A 27,648-nucleotide genomic window follows, 5' to 3' on the forward strand; every position below is an offset into this window, starting at 1 on the left:
ACCCTACGTAGGGAGGACTGAAGGTGGGGTCACCTTTCTCCCACTGCGGCTCCTTCCATTCTGCCCTCACCCTGTGCTTCTCACTTTGTGAATTCTCAGAACCCAGTGTTTGTCTTGAAACCAAGCACGTCCCTCCTTCTCAACAAGACACGGCTAGACTGAAGTATCAGATTGCCCTGATTTCTTTAGCCTTTACAAACATGTGATTTAGGCTAATTATTTTTCAACCATGAAAAATCAATTATGTTGAATGAAATACATATTACTAAACACCACACCTGTGTGTGAATAGAAGCTATACTCACCCTGTTATTTTGCTAACTGGTCTTATGAGATGGCTTGAGGGTCTTAACAGAAATGGTGGGTAACATAAGAACTGGGATCTCTATGTCAGGTTTACAAAGTGTCCTGTGTAAATAAGCTAACTTGGCAGTTCTAAAAAGTGTATTTTTTAAAAAATAATTTTTAATAAAATATTAAATATTATATAATACTTAAGAAAAATATATATTTTTATTTTAATAGTCTTTAATGTTATAGTAAATAAGATACATTAATGCTATAATAATATATGGCATTATATTAGTCTATTAGAAGAATACTCTTATTTTGCAAAGATAGTGTGTATATTTTAAGTATTCTAAAAACTTCACATTATTCTTAGTTACATGCATTTACTGTTATTAAGAATAGCTGGAATCCAGGGGGAATGTACAGACAGCAGAAATGCTCACTTATGGATCAAAAGTTTTTCTTGATCTTTGACAATCCAGATAGCCTACAAATACATCTTGAAAATATTCTCTCAAATGCTAACATTTAATACAAACTGTCAATTCATTATGTGACATAGTAGAATCTGTCTAGAAATAGGACATCTAAAACATGAGTATCTCCCTAGATTTAGCATGCTTAAGTTATTATTTTTCTTTATGAAGCTGGAGGTAAAATAAGCCTGGCAAATCTTAAACAGTTAAGGAAAGGACTGAAAAATGCCTCACTAATGCACTTAATCAATCCACTCAAAAGGAGTGTCTTTTTTTTTAATTTGAGGGATGGGTGGAGAATGCAAGCAGGGGGCGGAGCAAAGAGAAAGAGAGAGGGAGGAGAAAGAATCCCTAGCTGACTCTGCATTAAGTGTGGGGTCTACGAGGGGCTCAGTCTTGCAACCCTGAGATCACAACCTGAGTGGAAATCAAGAGGTGGAGGCTTAACCGACTGAGTCACCCAGGTGCCCCAGCACTGATGTCTTTCAGAGAAAAAGTGTTGGGAGGTTTGGGTAGGTTAGTTCACACCCAGGCTGTGTACTGTATAGGAATATATGGGCAGGAGGCTTCAAAATTCCACGGTGAAAGGTAATTTGCAGCCCTGACGTAGAATAAACTAGCTCATACTTGGGGGCTGGTCTCAAATTCAAATATTTACTTTCTGTTTAGAGAGTGGACTGTGTTGAGTCCACTGTGGAGAGTGGGCTGTGTATGTCTCTTACTGTAACAGATGTGTTCTTTCCAATAACTGGAAATTCCCAGCAGACATACGGTCACTAGGAACAACTAATAAGTACTTGGGGTTTTGTTCTGAGCAGTGATCATATATGATGGAAACCTGTCAGTGAAAGAGGATGGGGGGTGGCAGACATCAGCTCTAGTTGTGGCCTCTAATTAACCACTTCTGACAACTGTCTTTCTCCATCACGCAGACTCTCACCACTTACCCCATCACCACCCTGTGCAGCGCCCCACTGTGTACAGGATGCTTGTGCAGAAAGACCTGAAGAGGTACTTGGGCGGGCATCTCCATGTGAAGCTCAAATGAAAGCTGCGGTCTAGCATCATAGATCTCCCCATTTCAGTGCAGGTTTCCTCAGTCTCGCCACTACTGACATTTTGGACTGAATTCTGTTCCGTCAGGGGCTGGCCTGTGCACTGTAGGATGTTGAGCAGCATTCTACCTGGTCTCCATCCATTAGATGTCAGTAGATCCTCCCTGGCGACCACCAAAAATGGCTCCAGATATTGCCTAAATCGCCTCCCAGTTGCCCCTGAGGTTAGTGTCTAGGGGCAACTCTACCGTTTTCTCAGGGACAACCAGAGCCCTACAGTCTGAGAACTAACCCTGTGGCACCCCAAAGTACAACTGTGTTTATATGCCTTGAAGAGAAGCTAATATGGCCTTATGACTTGAGGATTATAATCAATTCATCCAAATCACCTGAACCTCTAGTGGACTTGCAATGTATATTTACGTAAGCAATATGAATTGAATATGTGAGGAGAGAGAGAAAGGAAGAGAGAAACAATGTAAGTAGTGACAATTTAAGTAGCGCAGCCTTGTCCATCCTCTATCCCCCTCAAATGTGGATGCCCGGGAAGGAGAGTGCTGGGAAACAAAATAAAACAGATCTGAACCTTCTCTTATTCTAGTTAAGGTCAATTCCCTTGTGGCCCTCAATATGTGAGTATCTTTTATTTTTTTAAGATTGATTTATTTAAGTGGGGGGAACACATGATGGGAAGGGGCAGAGGGAGAGGGAGAGAGAAATTCTAGCAGACTCTGCACAGAGCATGGAGCCTGACATGGGGCTCAATCTGATGACCCCAAGATCCTGAGATCACAACCTGAGCCAAAACCAATAGTGGGACATTCAACTGGCTGCAACACTCAGGTGCCCCTCAAAATGTGAGCATCTTGCTCACATCTCAAGAGTAGTCCGAGGGCTTTTAAGGGCTATTTGAATAGGCACAATCCTGTCCTGCCCATTGGAAACCTCAATGCATCAGAGCGGGGCTGTTCCAGACTTTCTCACTTGAGAAAGTGGGCAGCATAGTAGTAAGGCCAGGGGTGAAAAGCTTGATCTCCAAAGTCAAACAAGTGGGGCTCTGCTGTTTACTATCGTGAGACCTCAGACACTTGAGATGAGCTTGCTAAGTAAGCCTCCCTTCATTCCATCCACAAGAGAAGATTAAGAGCTGCCTCATGGGTTTGTGGTGAGAATTCAGTGTAAGTGGCCTGCTCGGTCAGACACCGGACAAATGGTAACTGTGGAGTAGTTAACTCAGCACTTCATGAAATCTTGTGCAACTTCTTTAAGTTCTCCCAGTCTCAATTTCCTCATCTATAAAATAGGGCACGAGGATTATGAGAATGCTCCAAAAGCCCTCACAACACAATAAATGCTCAATTAGTGTTGGTTATTTTACCACTTTGTTCATTATAAGTGCTTAAGATCATTATCAGTATTTTCTCCTACCTTCTCCCCGCCTAATACAAGCTCTGTCAGCAAATGTTACTTTCATCATTAGCATGCCCCACAAAACCTATAAATGTGTCTGGTAAGATAGTAAGTGATCAAAAAATATTTGCTGAATGAACCTTCCTAAGGCTTGCCTTTCCTAGCTCATTGGCTTGTTGCTAGAACATCTTAATAATTTTTTAATGAAAGCCACTCAGATTTCTTCCTTCCAAAGATGCCATGAGACTCTGTGTCTGCAGATATAAATTCAAGAAGCTACGGCACTGCTTGACAGGAGGGGAGCCACTCAACCCGGAGGTGCTGGAACAGTGGAAGGCCCAAACTGGGCTGGAACTGTATGAAGGCTACGGACAGACAGAAGTGGTATGTTTAATGGAAAAAGTTTGAGTTTAGCATATTGGGAGCCTTTCAATCCCAGGCTGAGCCCCTGAAGAGCCCCCTTGGGGTTACAAATTTTTAGGGAATTTCTGAGAATACCATACCTGGCCATAACTACCAAGACCTCTGAATTGCCCAATTTGGCTTGGCTAGGGCAGAATTAGGATTATTCCTTGCAGTCTTCCTGTCTTCTCCCTATGCAGGAGAACTCTCAAAGGTGTTCGGGGATGGAGAGGGACAGAATCAAGTGGCTCTCAATGAGGTTTTGATTTGAATTTCCCTGATGGCTAATGATGATGAACATTTTTTCATGTGTCTGTTAGTCATTTGTATGTCTTCTTTGGAGAAGACATGCATGTCTGTTCATGTCTTCTGCCCATTTTTTGATATGAGTATCTGTTTTTTGGGTGTTGAGTTTCAGGAGTTCTTTATAGATCTTTGTCTCTCCAATTCCATGGGTTGCATCTTTGTTTTGTTGACTGTTTCTTTGCTGTGCAGAAGCTTTTGATCTTGAGGAAGTTCCAAAAGTTCATTTTCACTTTTGTTCCCTTTGTCTCTGGAGACATGTCTTAAAAGAGGTTGCTATATTCAATGTCAAAGAGGTTACTGCCTATGTTCTCCTCTAGGATTTTGATAGGTCTTTCAACCATTTCGAGTTTATCTTTGTGAATGGTGTAAGAGAATGATCAGATTTCATTCTTCTATACATAACTGTCCAATTTTCCCAGCACCATTTATTGAAGAGACTGTCTTATTTCCACTTGATACTTTTTCCTGCTTTGTTGAAGATTATTTGACCATAGAGTTGAGGGTCCATATCTGGACTCTCTACTCTGTTCCTTGGTTTATGTGTCTGCTTTGTGCTAGTACTATGCTGTCTTGGTGATCACAGCTTTGTAGTAAAACTTGAAATCAGGCGTGATGCCCCCAGCTTTGTTTTTCTTTTTCAACATTTCCTTAGTGATTCGGGGTCTTTTCTGGTTCCATACAAATTTTAGGATTGTTTGTTCTAGTACTTTGAAAAATACCAGTGAAAGATACTGAGATACCACCTTACACCAGTTAGAATGGCCAAAATTATCAGGACAGGATACAAGTGTTGGAGAGGATGTGGAGAAAGGGGAACCCTCTTACACTGTTGTCGGTGCAACCACTTTGGAAAACAGTGTGGAGATCCCTTAAAAAATTAAAAATAGAGCTGCCCTATGAGCCTGCAATTGTATATTTACCCCAAAGATACAGATGTAGTAAAAAGAAGGGTTATATGGACCCCAATGCTCATAGCAGCAATGGTCACAATTGCCAAACTGGAAAGAGCGAAGATGCCCTTCAGACGAATGGATAAAGAAGATATGGTCCATATACACAATGGAATATTACATCTCCATCAGAAAGGATGAATGCCCAACTTTTGTATCAACATGGATGGCACTGGAGGAGATTATGCTGAGTGAAATAAGTCAAGCAGAGAAAGTCAATTATCATATGGTTTCACTTACTTGTGAAGCATAAGGAATAACATGGAGGACATTAGGAAAAGAAAAGGAAAAGTGAAGGGGGGGAAATCGGAGGGGGAGATGAAGTATGAGAGACTATGCTCTGAGAAACAAACTGAGGATTTGGAAGGGAGTGGGGGGAGTGGGATGGGCTAGCCTGGTGGTAGGTATTAAGGAGGGCACATATTACATGGGGCACTGGGTGTGGTGCATAAACAATGAATCTTGGCACATTGATAATAAATAAATAGATAGATAGATAGACAGACAGACTTATGGGAAGTTCCTGGAAGAAAAAAAAAAAAGAATCAAGTGTTTCTTCTCAGCAGCACTAAGGACCCCAGAGAGGCCCAGTGTGGAATTTATCCCAAGGTGCAATAAACAGGACCCTTAGTCTAAAGGAGTCATTTTCAAAGTGTGGTCCAAAACCACCACCAGAAGCAGCATGTGGGAATTTGGTAGCAATTCAAATTCTCACACACGCCATCCCACCCCAGGTAGACCTACTGAGTCAGAAACTCGGACGAGGCCTGGCAAGCTGTGCTTGAAAAATGAATGTTCCAGGTGACTCTGACACACAGGTTTGAGAAGCACTGGTCTAAAATAGTGTGTGTGTGTCCAGAAGACAAACGTGTGTGTGTGTGTGTGTGTGTGTATCTAGAAGACAAACATGCACACAGGGAAAATCAGTCCAGTCAAAGTGAGTCTTATGTTTTATTTTCATGATACAAATAGCAAGAGAAAATGAATTTTTACATTCTTAAATAAAACATGTTCTCTCAATAGGGAATAATTTGTGCCAATCAGAAAGGACAAGAAATTAAACCGGGCTCGATGGGAAAAGGAGTACTACCCTATGACGTCCAGGTGGGTAATATCTGTTTCAATAGTGAAGAATGTTTTACAGTTTTCTGCTAGTCATTGTACAACTATTTGCAACCTGTTTTCATTTTGTAAAAAGAAAATTTTAGGAACCTAATTATTTCTTTCATTCTAGATTATAGATGAAAATGGCAACATCCTACCACCTGGCAAAGAAGGGGAAATTGCCCTCAGACTAAAGTCTACACGGCCCTTCTGTTTCTTCTCTGAATATGTGGTATAAGAACATAGAATGTGCTAGTCACAAGTTAACAGAAAGGTGGCATGGGGAGTCATACAGACTTGGGTCCAAATTTCATATCCATCATGTGTTGCTGTTTAACCTTGAGCAAGTCACAAAATCCAAGTCTATTTCATCAACTGTAAAATGGGGAGAATATCTTCTATCTCCTAAAAGTTTTGTAAAGATTAAATTCTATGTGTAAGAAGCCAGTTGCCGTGCTTGTCCTTAGAAAAGACAACTAGGCTGCTGAGGGGAGGGAGGGGGTGATACAGGGCAGAAGATGTGAAAGAGGGGTTTCCTTTTCATTATATTCTTGAACCTTTTTTATTCTACAGTATGAACCATATTTTTTTTTAAAAAATCAATTTTTTATAAATAGAATGTGCAAAGTACTAGTCACTTTATGAATGTCATGCCTCTTTTTCTATTTTGACCAAATTAATCCCCAAAGCCATCTTTGGTTCCTAGGACAATCCAGAGAAAACTGCTGCCACAATAAGAGGGGATTTTTACACCACTGGAGACAGAGGAGTGATGGACAGTGATGGGTATTTCTGGTTTGTCGGCAGAGCTGACGATGTCATCATATCCTCTGGGTTTGTGCATTTGCCACTCTTAGAGAGTAACAGATGGCCAGGGAAGATCTCCTCCTTGGATGATGTAGTGGCCAAGGGCTTCTTTTCCTCTTCTAGGTACCGTATCGGGCCATTTGAAGTGGAGAGTGCGCTAATTGAACACCCAGCTGTTGTTGAATCAGCTGTTGTCAGCAGTCCGGATCCAGTCAGAGGAGAGGTAGAGTGAATATCATTCAAGTAGCAATTTCATATTTTCCAGTTCTATCCATTTGACCCCTCTGGAGAGTAAATCAGGAGTAATCATGTAATTCTCATGATGAAGCACCCATGTGCCAAAAATGGGTACCAGCACTCAGCTTTACAAATGAATTGTGTCCCAAATGGGATGTATTAGGATTCATTTAGTGGTGACAGAAACTCAACTCAAACTGACTAAAGGTTTTTAAAAAAGGAATTTATTGGCCCACACGTAAGTGAGGTCTTCAGGTGCAGCTACATCCAAGGGTTCATGTGAAGTTAGCAAAGCTTTGTCTCTCTTCATTTCCGGGCTGTTGTTCTTTAGCGTGGCTCCATTCAGGCATGTTCTTCCTATGTGGTAGCAACTGATTCCAAATGTACATAGCTTCACAACCAGTAAAGGACACAGCTCCTCTTCCAACAGTTTCAAGAAACTCCCAGAGTAATATGTGTCTATCTTAGATCACATATCTAAACGATGTGGTCCAGGGAATGGCATATGCTCGCTGGCCAGACCTGGATCATATGCTGATCACTGGAGGTAGAAATTAGTGTCAAGACCACCAGACAGAGAAGTTAGGGTAATGTTCCATAGGAAAATCATGGTACTATTACTAAAAGGGTAGGAACAGATGCTGCATAGAAAAAGCAAATTTTACTGTATTTACGATGGTCATGGAAATCAGAATACATTGTGTCACAGAAACAGTGCAAATAGGAGACTGTGGCCAGGTTCCCAAACAAGTCTCACTAGCCTACTTAGGACCTAATGAAAGGGAACTTAGGGAATGACAGTAATAGCCTTAGTTTTAAGAGGAAGCCCTGTAGTATGGAAGGGAGATGTTTCCTTTCCTCATGGAAGTTTCTGACAGATTTAGTAAGTAGCAAAATTCCAAAAACAGTTTGTGTATCAGCATCCGCCCACATCTCTTTCTCTGATCCTTTTTTTAAAAAGATTTCATTTATTTATTTGATACACAGAGAGAGAGAGAGAGAGAGAGCACAAGCAGGGGGAGTGGCAGAGAGGGAGAAGCAGACTCCCCACTGAGCAGGGAGCCCAGTATGGGGCTCGATCCTGGACCAGGGATCCTGGCCCAAGGCAAAGGCAGACATTTAACCGACTGAGCTACCCAGGTGCCCTCTCTGACCCTCTGCAGTGACTCTATGGATCCCACACTCAAACCTCTTGCACCACCTCCACACCCAGTGGATTCTCTTGTCCAAAGTACTTTTCTCCTGCCCACTACATTCTCATTCTCTCAATATAGTTGGTTTCATCTGAATATTAGAAGTAAATACCAATTGGAATCAATGTATGAATAATTAATAATTTAAAGTATAATTAACTAACCTTAATAACTATCTAATTGGTGGGTTTTGTATAGTATTCCAAAGACAAGCAAGAAATATTAGGCAAAAAAGACCTTTCAGAGGTAGATTGATCCTTCCGAAGAATTCATCTCCCAGCATACAAAATCCCTCCACCAAGCCTTCCCAAATCCCTTTCAAACCATATTCTCTGGAACCTCCATTTGTCTCCCTATCACATGCCTCTAACAGTGTAGGTCTGGAGTAAATGATCATCTGCAAATCAAGGACTGCCTGTAGAACATATAGGACTAGTCTGGCTGAAATGTTAAATATATGTGTGACATGTAACCAAAACTCAAGTTTTAGCTTTATTGAAACACTGCACTCCTCACACTCACAAACCATTTATCTGGAATTAGATCTCAAAGCCCCACTTGTATCCAAGATCAAGGGTGATCTATGGATTTGTGTTCATCACTCAAGTTGTGTAAACAAGTAATTACAAGTACCTGTCTGTGCTCGGCTTTAGTTCCAAACTCCTGATGTGTCTGAAAGAAAAAAAAATCAATATAAATTGACTTTTCTCCTGCAGGTAGTGAAAGCTTTTGTTGTCTTATCTGCACCCTTTAAATCATCCAACCCAGAGAAATTAATTCTTGAACTTCAGGATCATGTGAAAAAATCAACTGCACCTTACAAATATCCAAGAAAGGCAAGTTTTTTTTGTTTTTTTGTGGTTTTTTTTGCCCAAAGTTAAATGTTACCAAATAAGGGCCCAAGATATTAAGTACATAGATTTTACTAGCTTTCGACTTAATGGTTGCTCATTATATAAGTGGAAGACACTTACTTCAACTTGTTTAGCCTTAAGAATTTTGCTTTAAAAAATTTATTTTATGACACTTAGATGTTTGATACACTAGTTTTGATCAACTCTGCAATACTGAGTAACTACTAAGGATCCTTGTAAGACTAATCGGTCCCATTCCATGAGGGGGAAAAAAATGGAAGAAAATTTAAAGACAGCATTTGATTCAGTTATCAGTACTCTCAAGCCATAATACTCTTCAAAGCACAAGCCTTTTAAGTATCAAGTGACCAAACTTAAGGCCCAGAAAAAAGATACTATCCAAAGAAACTGTGGAATCTTTCCTGAAATCTTCTTCATGAGAGGATTTAAGAATAATTGTGTATTAAAAACATAATGATGGCACTGCAATTTCCTTCCTTTTCATCCTGGAATACTGTTGGTTGATACTGATCCTTAAGATGAGAATTCCATTCAACTGGTATTTCAGCCAAAAGGCAGTTAACTTCAGCCTCAGAACTAGATACATCTTCTCCATCAAATTTACTAAATCAGTCACCAGCTGATTTGCAGAAACGTTGAGAAAATTTTTAAGTCACATCTTGAGCGAGGGAAACATAAAGGATTTTACTCTGAGCATAATGGGTAAATTGTACTCAAAATTAACTCTCAAAAGTTTCCCTTAGAAAGGGGCTAAAGGATCCAGCTCTTAAAAGCCCCAAACCTAAGAATTAACTTGCTCCTCTGTACATTTAGGTGTCACCTCTATTTCCTGCGGGCAGTAGAGGCCCAGCTCTAATTTGAACTGGAAGGGGAAGCAACGGCACAAAGGATTGTTATATCCGTCTGATAAAGCATATAGGCTTTGCATTAAAAACTCATGATGTAGGTCCATTGTCAACTGGATAATAAACACATGAATTTCAATGAGTTTAGGCTAAGACGTCCCTCAGACTCAAACTCGTCAGTCACATGAAAGCTCTCCCAGTTGTACTGACAACTGGGATTGTAAAAATGGAATCAAGTGTCTCATAGTATGTTTCTCTGTTAATTAGGTGGAATTTGTTCCAGAACTCCCGAAGACAGTCACTGGGAAAATCAAACGCAATGTTCTGAGAGACCATGAATGGGGTCGAACATAGCCCAATAAGCAACTACAGCATTAAATATAGACTTCTTTTTAGTCCTTGCTTCGTGCCGATTTAGAGACTACTCTCTTGCAATGTTGAAGGTTTTTCCAGGTTGAAAACCTCAATTTTTCATTCTGTACTTAGCCAAAAGTTATATAAATAATAATTCAAAATATTTGGGAAAAAAAGTTATGATGACCAAACTGACAAAGGCAGTGATTTTAATGACCTACAGCATTTAAAATAGCAAATGATTACTTAGAAAAACACAGTGGACAATGAATTTATCTTGTGCCTGGTTAAGTCAAAATAAAGATTAGAACTATTCTAAGAAAAGTGCTCAAGACAGAATTTCTTCTGTTTAACATCTTGTATTACTAATTCTTTAAAGTGAATTAAAGGGGTGCCTGTGTGCTTCAGTTGGTCAAGCATCTGACTCAACTCTGCTCAGGTCTTGACCTCAGAGTCATGGGTTGAAGCCCCATGTTGGGCTCTATGATAGGTATGGAGCCTACTTAACAGAAATAAAGTGAATTAAAATATTAATTTTAAAATAAGTAATATAGGGGCACCTGGGTGGCTCAGCAGATTAAGTCTCTGCCTTCAGCTCACGTCATGGTCTTAGGATCCTGGGATCGAGCCCTGCATCAGGCCCTCTGCTCTGCAGGGAGCCTGCTTCCCCCTCTCTCTTTGCCTGCCTCTCTGCCTACTTGTGATCTCTCCCTCTAATAAATAAATAAAATATTTTTTAAAAATAAAATAAGTAATATAAATAACCTGAAAGCCAGTAAGTGAATTTAATCTAGTACCGTATTACTATACTTTTTTAAAAAAAATATTTACTTAGTTTAGAGAAAATGGGGTGGGGGTGCAGAGGGAGAGAAAATCCCAAGCAGACTCCCGCGGAGCACAGAGCCCAACATGGGGCTTGATCTCACAACCCTGATATCAAGACCCAAGCTAAAATCAGGAGTTGGATGCTTAACTGACTGAGTCACCCAGGCACCCCATACCTCCTTTTAAAGCAAAGAATATCCCAAGTTTGGATTACTTAAGAGTAATTAATCCAGAGCAATTATTAAGAGTTTTATATCTATATGTTTTAGGACAAAGTACATGACTTTTGATACATGACGTGACATATAAGCATCTTTTATATCTATTATAAAGCAAGAGATTTAATAAGAGACACGAAGAAAAAGCACAGAACACCAATCTTGAGGGAACAAATTTATTTTGCGTTTTCTGAAAGTATCAGGAACTATGAAAAATAAGCTAAATATCTGGCCATACCAAAAGCAAAATACAAGTAAAAACAACATTTAGAAATCATGTGTGACCTTACACAAACATGTTTCAAGATACTAGGTATAACACTCCTTCCTCCACAAAGCAAAACAAGTTTATTAAACCACAGTACTGAAGTTTTCTAAACTGACATAACTTAAAAAAAAAATTAAAAGGAAAAAAAAAGAAACAATTCAATTCCCATCCTGGAAATTTGTCATTTATAAAACAACATCCTCAAATGTCAGGGACAATAAAGTTGGGAAACCTTTCACATATCAATAAAGAGATTCGGATTCCAATAGAACACAGTGCTTTAGAACTGGGGGAGAAGAGCTTTTGTCGCACTCAGTCTTACCAAATACAAATAAATACAAGAAGATTAAAAAAGAACTACTAAAGCAAAATCTTTCTGTAGAGTAGCAGCTTTCACAAAGTAAAAGGAATCTAGTTCTGCAGAGTTAGCCGTTCCAAAAGCATATGGCCACTTTTATTCCCGAAGTCCCAGAGTCTTGCACTATCAAAATAAAATGATCTTTTTCTTGGAGTAAGTCCAATGAAGGCACCAAAATCTCCAGCCTCATCTGCATTAAACAAGGTCGAGTCTGTAACAGCCTTTGCCCCTCCCAAATCCTTGTAGTCTGGACCACTAGTTTAGGAGGATAAAAATACATTCCCATATTCCCTAGCCATTAAATAAACACAGACATTGGTGCAGGAAGACTCAACATTTATAATACTATTGAACTGTTTCAAACTTAATAAACCCATCTCCAAAAGTTAATTTCACAGCCTCTTACTATTGATTCATAATCTGGACTTAGTATGCAGCCCTCTTTGGTGTCCGTCTCTTCCAGTGTTTTTCAGTAATTTTACACTAGAGGAAACCTTGAAAAATCTTCCAAATTAAGGGAACCCTCATGGCATGGGAGTATGAGCAGTAAGTTAAGGATACTCTGATTTCACAAAAACCCAGAACTATCAGACTAGGATTCAGAGTTCTTTTTCTTCTCCTGGAGAAAATCTCGGGCTGAAATTCAGAGAAGAGGTTCCTCCCTCAGTTTTAGGAAAAGGAGAGAAAATGCTATTTAATTAGGTTTCGCAGTTCTTCATGGAGAGTTTTAGTTAAGGCTCCAGACTTGTTGCTATCTCTTCTTCATTCTCAAGCCCAACTGGCTGTGGAAACATTTCAAGAGTTCCTTTGGCAGAGTGATAGTTCCGAAGAGTCTGTTTCTTTTTAATCTGAGAATCTTATCACTTTCAGGAAAATACATTTTCTCCAGGACCTTGCAGAAACTTGTTTCATTTGTTCATGTGATGAAAAATGTCCACTGAACAGACTAGTTTCTATAGCCATACTTGGGCTCCTGAGCACTCCAAAAAATCTGGCCTAGTTGCTCCTTGTATGTACTCTGGCAATTCACCTTTCAACTCAAACATCCTGTTGAGAACTCTTCCTCTGACAAGCACTGGATTTCTGTACGTAGATTCATGTGCTCTTTGTTCAGACTTTAGTTGTTGTTGTTGTTTTTTTAGACATTCTTATATAAATGGGTCTTTAGTAACAATTTCTGCAGCATTATCCAGAACTTTCATTTCATCTCCAAGTGTTTTATATCAGCAGCTCTCTGTGAAGAAAGCCATGTGCTATAACATCAACGTCGGGATTTTACCAAAATGAGCAAAACCGATGAGCACCCGAAGTAAAGATGACAGACTTTCAGCCTTCAGATATGAAGACCCATTAAATTTACACTGCCTTTGAGAGGCTCCTCATAGCAGAAAAAGCCTTCTTGAATTTCATCCTTGTTTACCAATCTTACCAAAGCTCCAGTATGACAAATATTTGTGAAATCTGTTGACTTATCAACCCAGACAGAGAAGCTGCTGCTTTTCAGTTAATTTTTTAGCATCAGGTGGCATAAGTTAATTTAATAAACTGAAAGTGAAAGTTTTTCAATTTCTTGTACTGCTTCTTGCTCTAGCATTTTAACATTATGTTGAGATTAGATTCTTACCAACTATGTGAATTTTTCTTTTCTTGGTATAAGTGCTGTTACTAAATAATTTGCTTCTTAAGACCTTTCACTGAATGTGATTTTATTTAAGATTTTATTTTTAAGTAATCTCTACATCCAACATGGAGCTTGAATGTATCACCCTGAGAATCAACAGTATCATACTGTATGGACTGAGCCAGCCAGGGTGCCCCTGAATGTCTTTTTTTAAACAAAAGTTTACTGTTTTGATATTCCAGATGCCATTAAAATAACAAACATTTTTACTCATCAAATGGTTTTGACTTACAGTTACAGCTGCTGGAGAAATGCTAGGTTTCTAAGTTGCATTCCACTGACAATACATAATGCAACAGAACAGCTTGGATTTAAGTCTATATAAGACCACTGAAAAGTAGCTTTTGCTATGAAAAAAGAATTTGTGTCTCCTGTTGCACTATCATACTGAAGAAACTCAGAACACTAATTCTTCATCACTAACCTTAGCAGAAATGTCTGTAGTTCTATGGCTAAAATGGTCCTCTTCTATCTCACACCATGTCTTCAAAAATTACAGCATTGGACCATCATATTTGTAACAAATGTTTATAAAATGTAAAAACTGACATAACTAAGTAATAGAATCACAAAAAGATAGAAAAAAGTCACAGAAACAATTCACTTCTAAACCTGTAAGACCCATGTTTTTGCAATGCTTACAACAAAAGTACGAAGGGACAGCTGAGTTGGCAACATATAAAAATTCCGTCCTTAAATGAAAATTTCCCTATGACTTTCTCTTTTACAGAGTTTGTTTGCTCCCCTAAGTCAGATGCCAGCACAGAAGGGGAGGCTGGGGAAGACAATCGGGAGGGAGAAGCCAACGCCATCTTGCCTCCACCCTCCGCTCCACAGAAGTGTTCATCATTATCCATAGCCTCTCCTAGCTCAACCAAATGCATATAGGCCTAACTGCACACTGGCATAGGGGGTTCAAAAGATCTCCAACAGAACCATTAATGGGGTTTCTCAATCACCGTTCAATATTATGAGTTCAGCATTATGCAGCACACAAAGGTCAAAAACAATATATTTTCAGTCATAATTTTATATGGAATCCTAGCACTATCTCACCGAACGCCATCTGGGAAACCCACCTGCAACACCAAAGGAGGTTTTTTTTTTTATCCTTATGAGAGATCATTTTCACTTGACTCAGATCTTTCTGTGACTTGACTTTCAAGTTCAGGTTTAGCTCCTCCCTCGTTCACCACCTGTGTCTCAGATCTTGGTTTTGTCTGCCCCAGTTCCTCATTATTTTCTGGTACCGCCTGCTGGTTATTTTTTCCTTCTGCTGGATCATGTTCATTTGATTTGTTCCCAGATTCCAATTTAGCTTCTTTCCCATTTCCTGCTTACACGGACTGCTTTGGGTTAAGTTGTGATGGGTCCTTAGCACTCTTTACCACCTCCTGGAGATTATATTTTCTGAACAACATATAATCTTTCACAACACTCGGGAAACAGACAGCTTTAATGATTTCTACTACCACCGTGTACTGCGGATTAGTGAGATCCACTTTATTTTCCGAATTGAGGCTGCCTACTATTCCTGTAACAAAAAGAAGAGGAAAACAGAGGGAGAGGGATACCATGAAGCTTGACAGATACAAATACAATCTTTCATCTTTCTGTTTGGGACTTGGTAAACCAATTTATATACAGTCTACTCCTCTTACATGGACCCCAGTCAAATTCTGTGAATTCTGGGCCCCTGGGTGGCCCAGGTCATGACCTCGGGGTCCTGGAATCAAGCGCCCTTACTGGGTTCTCTGCTCAGTGGCGAGTCTGCTTGTCTCCCTCTCCTCCCACCCCCCACTCATGCTCTCTCACACTCTCTAATGAGTAAATAAATCTTTACAAAAAGAAATGCTGTGAACCCTTTCAATAAATAAATACAAATGAAATCCCGAGACATTAAGTAGAGTCCTTTTTTTCCAAAGAAAATTAAATCTTGATTTGGAAGATTTCCTATCTACCTACCAGAAAGTCTCATAACCAACATATTGAAATCTGTTAGGTCTGATATTATTTTAAGAACTTTTTTTTTTTTTTTAATACTCTCTGCCCCCAGTGTGTGGCTTGAACTCACAACCCTGGGATCAAGAGTCACATGCTCTACTGGCTAAGCCTGGCATGTACCTCTATTTTTTTCTTAAGATTTTTATTTATTTGACAGAGAGAGATATCACAAGTAGGCAGAGAGGCAAGCGGGGCGGGGGGAGGGGAACAGGCTCCCCACTGAGCGGAAAGCCCAATGTGGGGCTCTATCCCAGGACCCTGAGATCATGGCCTGAGCCAAAGGCAGAGGCTTAACCCACTGAACCACCCAGGTGCCCCCAGGTACTCCTATTTTAAAGACATTTTAATATATTTCTTTTATACTAAAAAATATAAGCCTTAAGTTATAAAAAAAAATTAATAAAATCAAGAAAAAGTATTTAGTATTACATACTAACGTAAAATCACTAAGAAAAACATACCTGCCAATTCTTTGATAACTTCGTCTCTATTCATGTGACTGTTATTTCAAGATTTATATATAATCTGCAATGTCTCTTTGTTTGGAGATTTAAACCAGGGTTCCAAAAATGTTTCTGCATATTTTTTCATATCTTCTAAGAAAGCCTCGCACGTGCCTGAAATGGATAACATACATAGAATAACCCGAGTCTTCTTCTTCTTGGTTTTGTACATATCCTGGAGAATATTATGTACCAATTTCTCAGGTTCTAAAAGAAAAAAGAAAAAAAGCACAAAGCACACAAGTAAGTTAGGAATAAAAACTCTCAGACATTTTAAAAGGTCTTGAAATTGATGAATTCTTCATTGGCAGTGACCTATGTCAACAGTATAATAGAAGAAATTATCATAATGAATGTTAAATAAGTCTAACCAAACATTTTTTCCAACTTTCTTCACTGCCTATACTGATTATTACTATACCTAATATGTTAACTCCTTTTTTTAAAGTTTTTTTTTTGAGAGAGAGAAAATGAGAGAGAAAGAGAGCATGAGAAGGGGGAGGGTCAAAGGGAGAAGCAGACTCCCTGCGGAGCAGAGAGCCCGATGTGGGACTCGATCCTGGCACTCCAGGATCATGACCTGAGCCAAAGGCAATCGCTTAGCCAACTGAGCCATCCAGGCACCCTAATATATTAACTCTCCAGCATTGTTACCGCTTTCACGAAAAACAACTGTTCATGAAGACACTGGAGTTAACATTTTTGTGATGTCTCATTGTCCAACACCTTACTGTCTTCCTGTAACAATAGCAACTACAAACGTAACATTATTAAATGGTACACTCTTTTACAAAACAAATCTGCAAGTCATTTTAAAAGATTTAATTTATCCATTAGTTAAGTCTGGACAATAATCTAGATCTCAGAACTTAGAGAAGCCCCCAAACCATGAATTACACAAGATCATGATATGGAATCCTTGAGGAAGTGTTTTCCAGTATGTCTTTATTTAATACTATTATTCTAGGGGATGAAGGTAGAGAAATAACCAGATTCTATCACCAACAGGGGAAGACTGAGGTAGAACACATACAAGGGCCACCTAGGACTTCTTTCTCTTTATTTTTTGTCTCCATTATGGTTGACATTTGTTGTTTTTTGTTTGCTCAATAAATGAACCCCTTCCTTGGGGAGGAGGTGGAATCCATCATTGGATGAGTCTGAGTCGAAAGCAGGGCTCACCTTGTGTCATGGTGAAATGTCAGGTATCCCTTCTTCCCACCCTGTAAGGCGAGCACATCACCTCAGCTTCATCAACTGGATGCTTCTGTCCGGGACTGAGAATTGAAAGTAAATGTGTAAAGAGGCAGTGCCTGTTGACAATTCATCCCACCAATGGCAGTGGCATCCCAAATCCAGTATCAGCAGCTTTGCAGCGACTCCAGAGGTGATGGCAGTGCCAGACTTTCTAGAACATAGATTTAGTTCCAGCTTCCTAGCTCCTCCAGCCATCCTTGGCACCCTCAGCCTTCCCTATCATTCTCTTGGCTTCCCAAGAGTTTCCAATAAGTATCTTTCCAGCCTAAGTATGCCAGAATATGTTTCAATATTACTTACAACCAAGAATGTTGGCTTCTGTGTTTCACACTGCTTTCTCTGATCTTTTTATCCATAACTTCAGCAGCTTCAGCAAATGCTCCCCATACCTGCAGCTACTTCTCAGACACAGAGTTGCCGCCAGATTTGAGTTCATACAAATCCCCAAAGAGGTAATCTGATATTGCACAAGGGGCACTGATATAATAGTCACTAATCTTTGGTTCTATCCCTGAATCTTCCACTACTTCCAAAAATCTTGTCATCATCTTATTTTTTGCTTCCACCTAGATAATCAGCACAGCCTTTACTTCTCAGAATGGAGATTGCAGAGCATAGATAGATTTCTGGAGGTCCTCAGTTGATTCTGAAGAACAGTTTCATTATGCTGGCATTGCTGGTGGTGTTACAGGCATAGAGCTGCCTGAAACTCATTTTTTTCCTTTCATCTTCAGTGCCTAGCATAGTGCCTGGTCCACAGTAAGTACTCAAAAAATGCTATTGAACATTTGAACTCAACCCCAAAAAATATTCAATAAAGAAAAAAGGTTAAGACCCATGCTATTAAGAAGGGAAATATACCAAATCCAGACCCCATTAAGCCCCACCAGAGGAGGGAGAACAGAAACTAGGAATTAGGAGAGAGATTTCCCAGGCAATGCTGGAAACACATTTGTGTCAAGTTTCTATTCGTGTGAACTTTCACCTCCTTTGGTTACCAGTCATGGTGAGTGTCTGGTGTCTATCATTCTAAATTCTCTTTCTCTTTCTCTTCCTAAGCTTAAAAGTTACTGCCATGTAATTTCTACTTGTATGTTAAGGACAGAATCCATCCTGGTCCCAAACACAGACAGCATACACTCATAGATTTTGTTCATGTTCTAACTACACTATCCGTCCAGCATTACCTGCCTTATTCTCTTGATATCCAGCATTTTTCAGGAGATAGATGTCTTGACAATTTAACCCTGGCCACCTGCTGACTTGATTTCTCCACACCTGCCACCTTCAGAGTTGGTATTATGTATATGATCAAGAGCCCCAAATCTAAAGCCAAACCAGGTTCAAATACCAGTTCTGCGATGTTCTGGCTGTGGGATTCCAAGCAAGTTACAAGTCAAATTTCCTCATTCACTATTAAAAAAGAAGAAGAGGGCACCTGGGTGGCTCAGTGGGTTAAAGCCTCTGTCTTCAGCTCAGGTCATGATCTCAGGGTCCTGGGATCAAGCCCCACATCAGGCTCTCTGCTCAGCAGGGAGCCTGCTTTCCCTTCCTCTCTCTCTCTGCCTGCGTCTCTGCCTACTTATGATCTCTGTCAAATAAATAAATAAAATCTTTTTATAAATAAATAAATAAAGAAGAAGAAGAAGAAGAAGAAGAAGAAGAAGAAGAAGGGGAAAAAAGATTTATTTTTATTAGAGAGAGAGAGGGAGGTAGAGGGAAAGAATCTCTAGCAGACTCCATGCTGACTATGGAGTCCAACATGGGGCTCAATCTCATGAGCCTGAGATCATGACCTGAGCCAAAACCAAGAGTCAGATGCTCAACCGGCACCCCCCAAAACCAGGCACACTCCCCCTACATGTTTTAAATGGAGATAATAATAAAATAATAAATAAATAATAAATGGAGGTAATAATAAAATACCCATTTTCTAGGTTACTGGGAGAACAGAACTCAAGATCAGGCATGATAAGTGTTTAGTTCATAGTCACAGTTCAGTCAATGTGAACTTAAAAACAGCTGGTTTGGGGCTGAGCTGTGACTCACTGAGGTCTAGTATTTTTAGTATTAGTATCCATTCCCCAACCTAATCCCCTGAGTGCATTATTTGTCCCCTAATCTCTTATCTCAGTGTGTCACTTATTGAAAGTAAAATTTAATCTTTCTAGGAAGGAGGCTCGAAAGGAAATAAATTTTAGAAATAATATAGTAGAGAGCCCAGATATGGACCCTCAACTCTATGGTCAAATAATCTTCGACAAAACAGGAAAAAATATACAGTGGAAAAAAGACAGTCTCTTCAATAAATGGTGCTGGGAAAACTGGGCAGCTATATGTAGAAGAATGAAACTCGACCATTCTCTTACACCGTACACACAGATAAACTCAAAACGGATAAAAGACCTCAATGTGCGACAGGAATCCATCAGAATCCTAGAGGAGAACATAGGCAGTAATCTCTTCAATATCAGCCACAGCAACTTCTTTCAAGATATGTCTCCAAAGGCAAAGGAAACAAAAGCGAAAATAAACTTTTGGGACTTCATCAAAATCAAAAGCTTCTGCACAGCAAAGGAAACAGTCAAAAAAACAAAGAGGCAACCCAAGGAGTGGGAGAAGATATTTGCAAATAACAGTGCAGACAAAAGGTTGATATCCAGGATCTGTAATGAACTCCTCAAACTCAACACACACAAAACAGACAATCATATCAAAAAATGGGCAGAAGATATGAACAGACACTTCTCCAATGAAGACATACAAATGGCCATCAGACACATGAAAAAATGTTCATCATCACTAGCCATCAGGGAGATTCAAATTAAAACCACATTGAGATATCACCTTATACCAGTTAGAATGGCCAAAATTAGCAAGACAGGAAACAACATGTGTTGGAGGGGATGTGGAGGAAGGGGAACCCTCTTCCACTGTTGGTGGGAATGCAAGTTGGTGCAGCTTCTCTGGAGAACAGTGTGGAGATTCCTCAAGAAATTAAAAATAGAACTTCCCTATGACCCTGCAATTGCACTCCTGGGTATTTACCCCAAAGATACAGATGTAGTGAAAAGAAGGGCCATCTGTACCCCGTTTATAGCAGCAATGGCCACGGTCGCCAAACTGTGGAAAGAACCAAGATGCCCGTCAACGGACGAATGGATAAGGAAGATGTGGTCCATATACACTATGGAGTATTATGCCTCCATCAGAAAGGACGAATACCCAACTTTTGTAGCAACATGGATGGGACTGGAAGAAATTATGCTGAGTGAAATAAGTCAAGCAGAGAGAGTCAGTTATCATATTGTTTCACTTATTTGTGGAGCATAACAAATAGCATGGAGGACATGGGGATATAGAGAGGAGAAGGGAGTTGGGGGAATTTGGAAGGGGGGATGAACCATGAGAGACTATGGACTCTGAAAAACAATCTGAGGGTTTTGAAGGGGCGGGGGGTGGGAGGTTGGGGTACCAGGTGGTGGGTATTATAGAGGGCATGGATTGCATGGAGCACTGGGTATGGTGACAAAATAATGAATACTGTTATGCTGAATATAAATAAAAAATAAATTAAAAAAAAGAAATAATATAGTGTGAAGTAAGATAGGATAAATACATAATACCTGCATGCCCTTACCTCTGCCAACTGGCTCCTGCCTCCCATTTAATTGAATGACACCCCATGCTTTTCACTGGCTCTGTGCCCACAGCACTTGTGCCACACATGCATTTTCCTCACACCCACAGTTGGACAGGAAATATGCCCAACAGCCTGAGCCCCAGATTACAGCCTAACTCTGAAGCCATTTGAACTTGGGTCTTTCCATGGGGAAGCCACGTTTGGTCTGGCTCTTTGTTCCTACCCGCATCTTGGTTCAGCCTTGCTGGGTGTCCTAACCTCCTGACCCCAGCCTCCCTCGATGTGCTTCATCCCACCACGGCTGGAGTCTAGCTGGACAGGTATGCTTCTCTAAGGCAAACTTGGCATTTTATGGACATAGGTTCTTGAGGGCAAAAGTGAATAAATCTCTTTCCCTCCAATTTTCTTCTCCAGTTTTATACCCTACACATGCATGAGTCTTTCTCCTTAAAACTTTTTCTGAGGATTCTTGGGTAATTCTTTCCTACTGCTGAGATTTGGTTAAATAATCTATGTTTAAATTTAATTGTGTTACTATTTAGTTCTACTTCGTTGACCACTTCTAGATCCTCCTCCTGCTCCTCTTACTTTCCACTGTAGTCAGTGCTCCTAAGAATGGATCCCTAATGGTGGAATCTCAGACAGTTCAACAAATAAGAAATACCTCCATTTGGAACTGAAATCATCTATGAACTGCACATTCACCAGGGCATAACACGAGCACTGGATAAAGTACTAATGCAAGAAATAAAAATTTCAGAGTAGGTACAGTACATGTTTAAGAGTCCAGGGTGACTGAGGGTTAAACGATTGTTCAGCACAGATGAGTAGTCAGATTGAATCATTTATATTTAAATTAAAAGTTGGAGGGAAGTCAATGAGACTATGGCATTCAATGTACAGATGAACAGAGTGACAAACTGATTAAGAATATACATTGCGAGTCAGATTTTTTTTTTCTTGAGAGAGAGAGAGCAAGTGAGAACAGGGAAGAGAAAGAAGCAGACTTCCTGCTGAGAAGGGAGCCTGACTCAGAGCTCTATCCAAGGATTCTGGGATCATGACCTAAGCTGAAGGCAGACACTTAACTGACTGAGCCATCCAGGCACCCCAAGAGAGTCAGACTTGTGTCTAAATACTGATCTACCACTTTCTTGTGTTTAAATATTGATCTACCACTTTCTGAATCTCTGACCTTGGGCAAATCAACTGCTCTAACCTCATATTCCTCATCTGTAAAATGGGACTAGCTATAATATATATCTTATAGGTCATTCTGAGTATTGAATAAAATAATGCATACTAATCATATATAGAAATATTCAATAAATGTCAGCTACTTCTGTTTTGTTGTGGCTGCTGCTAATTGGGAGGTTTGGGGAGGTTAATTTATAATCAAACAAGAGTTGAAGTGAAGACCCAGGCTTTTTGTATTGGCCAGTTAGCTTTGAAGTGTCTCCAGCCACCCCTTACTAATTTCCAGTACCCAAGAGAAGCCTTATTTTATCTAAATGTGTTAATATGGAAAGATGTACAAGATACGCTGGGAAATGAAGGGGAAAAGTAAGGTATGTGTACTATAAACCGATTCATGTTTTAAAAGGCAATATATATACATACACGTACATACACACACACATACATATGTGAGTGTACACATAATATAAACACTAACATATATGTTTTCATCCTACATGTATATAAAAATGATACTTCATAAGACTTCAGGTGTTTCTTCACATTTCTCAACTAAAGCCCAAAGCTAAGAATTAAGAGGCATTAAGTCACTGCCCTTTCCATTCTAAAGAGAACTGTCAGCAGCGACTAAGTTAGGTAACTCTCTCCGATTTGTGAAAAGGTGGCTCAACTTGTCCTGCTACTTTGACACCACTCTGCTTTGGGGCCTACATCCAAAGACTGGGGATGGGAGAGCAGAGAGTACTTGCACACACTTTGTTACATATATATGTCACCCACTTCCCTACACACACACACACCCCTTGTTTTGCAACACATTTGGTAACTACTTTATTCTCTTACTCTGTATCTTTTATTTTTATCCATATGCATGTATTATTTTTACATTAAAATAAACTGTTGCTTTCTTGATGTGCATGCTCACCAAAGTATTTCTCTTCCTCCTGGGTCCACAGCTAGGCCAATTTCTAGCCTAAATTCATATGAGATCCTCCACAACTGTCTCTCTCAGCTCTTTGCTCTGGCTCTTGCTCTGCTGTTTATCAGTTGGTTGATTTCAAAGGATCCAGCACAGGGCCTATAGGAGGCTTGAGAGAGAGTGGAGTCCCTGAATATGAGGGTCCTGAGTCACTCTGTGGAGGTTAGCTAGCCAGGAAAGCCCATCAACCCAGATCTTTTGCATTAGACTTCAGCCTCTGAGCTTTGGGTTAGTTGTTTCTACAGCATAACATAGCACTCTCTCTTTTTCTTTTTTTTAGATTTTATTTATTTGAGACCTAGTACTCCTTGAAAAACACACTGGGAATCTGGAGTTTGTTCAAAATGTCTTTACTCTTTTTGTCAGTCTTATTGTCCATAGAGATGATGAACACTGTCCTTCAGATAAATTAATAAGACAGCTCACAATGAAGTGAAGAGACTATGGGTTTTGAAGTAAGAGACCTGATTAGAAAGCCCAGTGCTGGTATTTTCTTTAAGACTCAGAGGGAAATCCTGGACCAGTGGCCAGGCTTCTGTTTTCTTGCTGGGACACCATGAGATGCCTCTTGCTCCCTCCTTATAAAATGTATATGAAATAGAATTAAAAATTTTCCATCTGTAAGTTGTTGACAAAATAGTTGAGACAGTACTATGAAACTCTACTTTCCTTTAGAACAGTTTTTGAAAATGTCTTTATTTTTGAAGGGGATTACATTTCAGTTGAGTACTAGAGAAGAAAACCTGACCCCATTCCAGAGAAAATAGGGATTATCATGAAATAATTGATATAGGAAATGATTTTCCAAAGCTGCATTTAGGTGAAAAGCTGATGGAACCTTGTAATTGATGGATCAGACTGATAGCTTAACATCACAAAAGGTGAGCCAACTAGACTTTATGTTCCCCAGATGTCATGTAATAGAATTATGCAATACTATTTATGCAATCTTTTTGCTAAATACTGATCTGGCCTCGATATATCAGTTTACAGAAAGTACAGGAACAGAAAAATAGGTTAAATTCAGCCACAGGTTTGAATTAGTAAAATGATATGATTTTTAGATTTGTTGCCAAGTAATGCAAGGAGAGGGAGGTGTGGGTGGGGTATAAATGAAGCAAAATTGGCCATGCGTTGACAATTATTGGAGCAGAATGATGGATACACATATGGATTTGTTATACTATTCTAGCTGTTAGTTTATCTGGTTGAAATTTCTCCATGATGGCGAAGAGAGAGAGACAGAATAAAGAAGTAAAGACAACAAGTTGGATAACTATTTTGAGAAATTCTGCTATAAAAAGGATAAGAGGAAGGAAAAGGTGGAAGAAGAGAAGATATTTTAATAAAGGAGATACTACCATGTGTCTATCTCTTTACTACAATTCCTAGTCCAAACAAAAGGAAGAAATGGATGATATGAGAGAGGTAACAGAGGAAGTAATGTTTTTTTTTTAAGATTTTATTTATTTATTTGACAGACAGAGATCACAAGTAGGCAGAGAGGCAGGCAGAGAGAGAGAGAGGAGGAAGCAGACTCCCCGCTGAGCAGAGAGCCCAATGCAGGACTCGATCCCAGGATCCTGAGACCATGAACTGAGCCGAAAGCAGAGGCTTTAAACCACTGAGCCACGTAGGCACCCCGAGGAAGTAATGTTCTTGAGTAGGGGAGAGCAGATGATGTCGAGGGCACAGTGGAGAGGGTGGCCCAAGCTCGGAACTTGACAGTATTTATTGTCCCAGGAAGGAATGCAGAGTGTGGGCAGAGCTGTAGGAGTATAGGTTGATTAGGTGCTATGGGGTCTCTTCTGGCTACTTATAAATCTCAGTGAAAATCAGGAGAAAGGAGAGGTGAAGGTTACAGAAACAGGAGGTGGGAAATGGTTATCTCCAACTAGAGATATGCAATGGGATTATCAAGCAGTGAGGAGGGCCTGCTTGGATTTTTTAAGACCATTAGCAAGTACCATCAATGTCCTAAGGGCAGAACTATGTTTCCACAGAACCATTTCTCCTGAAGCATGTTGAGCTGCTCATGTGCAGTCCCAGAATAGGGAGAGAGCCGTCGAGTTCTGCAGAGAGCTGGGTTTTTCCAGGTGAGTACGGTGAGGGAGAGCAGTGCGAAAGGGCTGAGTAGCACCTAGAATCCAAGATGGGCAAGAGGTAAATGAGCGCATGAAGAAGACAGTTTTCAAGTCAATGAACTGAAGATTTTTGTGGGGTCAAGGAATTACCTTAATAAAAACAGCAAAGGCAAACAAGGTGACGAGACAGGAGGAATTACATAATTCCTAAAAACGGAGGGGGAAGGATGTTGAAACATTTTGGGAGTAGTTCTACAGGTGTAATAAGAAGGTATAGCGTAGGAGCACCTGGTGGCTCATGGTTAAGCACCTGCCTTTGGCTCAGGTCATCATCTCAAGGTCCTGGGATTGAGCCCTGCATCAGGCTGCTTGCTCAATAGAGAGCCTGCTTTACCCCCTCCCTCTGCCTGCTGCTCACCCTTTTCCTGTGCTCCCTTTTTCTTGGTCAAATAAATAAATAAATAAATAAAATCTAAAAAAAAGAAAAGAAAAGAAAAGAAGGTATAGGGTACAGTCACAATAATGAGAGACTGAGGCTCAGTAGGATCAAGGTCACTGGGAGACAGGATCTCAAGGGAATGGAAGTCCAGGGTATTAAATGGATTGCTCACATGAGGACTGAAGTTACTGAGACAGAGCAGGGACTGGACTGACGTCCCCTCAATCCTCACCACAAAATCCAGCAATCCTCGATACAACTCTGCTCTCGCAGGAATGTGAAAGCAGGATGCTCAGCAAAGAGGGACTTCACTGGCAAAGACCAAGTCACAGGACTGCAGTTGGACCCCAGCACTGACCTTTCACTGACTTTTCCCCTCATTATAATACTAACAAACGCCCAGAGTGAAGATTTAACATGCTAATGAGAAACGATAGACATGAAGAAGCAGCTTTTGTCCCCCTGTGCCAGTGTGCCCAACTTCCTGGATCTCTCCCCACCCCCACACGCTTATGTAGTTGTGAATGCAGCTGAGGTCCAGAGCCAAGAGCCAAGAGAGAATTCTTGAGATGACTTTGGTACAAAAGATTATTTTATTTATTTATTTTTTCAATACTGTATTTATTTGAGAGATAGAGGACACGAGAGAGAACAAGCACAAATGGAGGGGCGGAGGGAGAGGGAGAAGTAGACCCCCTGCTGAGCAGGGAGCCTGACAGGGAGCTTGATCCCAGGAGCCTGGCATCATGACCTGAGCTGAAGGCAGATAACTGACTGAGCCACCCAGGTGCCCCAAAAGGTGGTTTTATAAAAGCATGAGGACAGGACCTGTGGGCAGAAAGAGTCACAGTGCAGTGGCGAGAAGCAATTGATTATATACTTTGGGGGTGGGGGAAGTAAAGATAACGGAGTTTTGAAGTGGATTTTCACGTGCTAAAGGAGACTCACAGGAAATCTGAGGCCTTGCTATTGTCAACCCAAGGTTGTTTTTCCCTCTAGCAAGGCACTAATGTGAAGACAGTTGGGTGCTTCCTGGAGGAAGCTTTGCCTGCCTCAAGTATTTGTCAATGGGTTGCAGGTCATAAGGACATTTAATTTTATCTACATTTCCTTCTGGAAGTCAGGTTATTGATAATGTTTGTTTTTTTCTTTTTCCTGGGGCACCTGGTTGGCTCAGTTGGTTAAGCCTCTGCCTTCAGTTCAGGTCATGATCCCAAGGTCCTGCATCGAGCCCTGAATCGGGCTCTCCGCTCGGCAGGGAGCCTGCTTCCCCCTCTCTCTCTGTCTTCCTCTCTGCCTACTTGTAATCTCGCTCTTTCTGTTAAATAAATAAATAAAATTATTTTAAAAATGCTTTTTTCTTCTAAATTACTAAGACATTTATAACTGAGGGAGACACATGTCTTGCTGGACAGTGATCTGCTCTAAGCTCTCCATTTGTTTTTCCTTCCCTTAGCTTTAGGGCAGCCAGGAGGGCCTGGGGAATGTCACCCATAGCCCACCTGGGAGTGGGGAGGGCAGGATTGTGAGGTGTGAGCTTGTGCTTTGTCCTCAGTTTGCCTTCTCCTCCCTCATCACTTAGAAGTCACTCGTATCCTGCCTTAGCTTCCTTAAAAACTTTCCTGGCCTTTGTTCTGAGAGCCAGCATGAAGGACCCTCTTTGTGGTGTCTCCCTTATGCTCGAGCCTTCCCTGGAAATTCCCATTTGGCCCCAGTCAATTTGTACTGCTTGGAGAGCCCAAGGACCCAAGTCAGGAACATTACCAACAAGAATGATGGAGAATGACTAATAACTGAGAATGACCATAAACTAGCACAAAAGAGAAAGGATCTGCAGAACAATAGAACACATTTTCTTCTAGGTAAGATCTGATATAGGACTAACAA

At 40.3% G+C, this 27,648-nt stretch overlaps 1 protein-coding gene and 1 pseudogene across 1 annotated transcript in view; both read right to left on the reverse strand.

Moving 5' to 3' along the window:
* The window catches only part of LOC116581444 (melanoma inhibitory activity protein 2-like), a 272,791-nt gene that overhangs the window by 203,521 nt on the left and 41,622 nt on the right, over nucleotides 1–27,648 (reverse strand). The gene's annotated exons all lie outside the window — the stretch shown is intronic.
* LOC116580792 lies at nucleotides 13,801–16,365 on the reverse strand (annotated as a pseudogene).

The sequence above is a fragment of the Mustela erminea genome, chromosome 20 (assembly GCF_009829155.1).
Source record: "Mustela erminea isolate mMusErm1 chromosome 20, mMusErm1.Pri, whole genome shotgun sequence".
Lineage (NCBI taxonomy): Eukaryota > Metazoa > Chordata > Mammalia > Carnivora > Mustelidae > Mustela > Mustela erminea.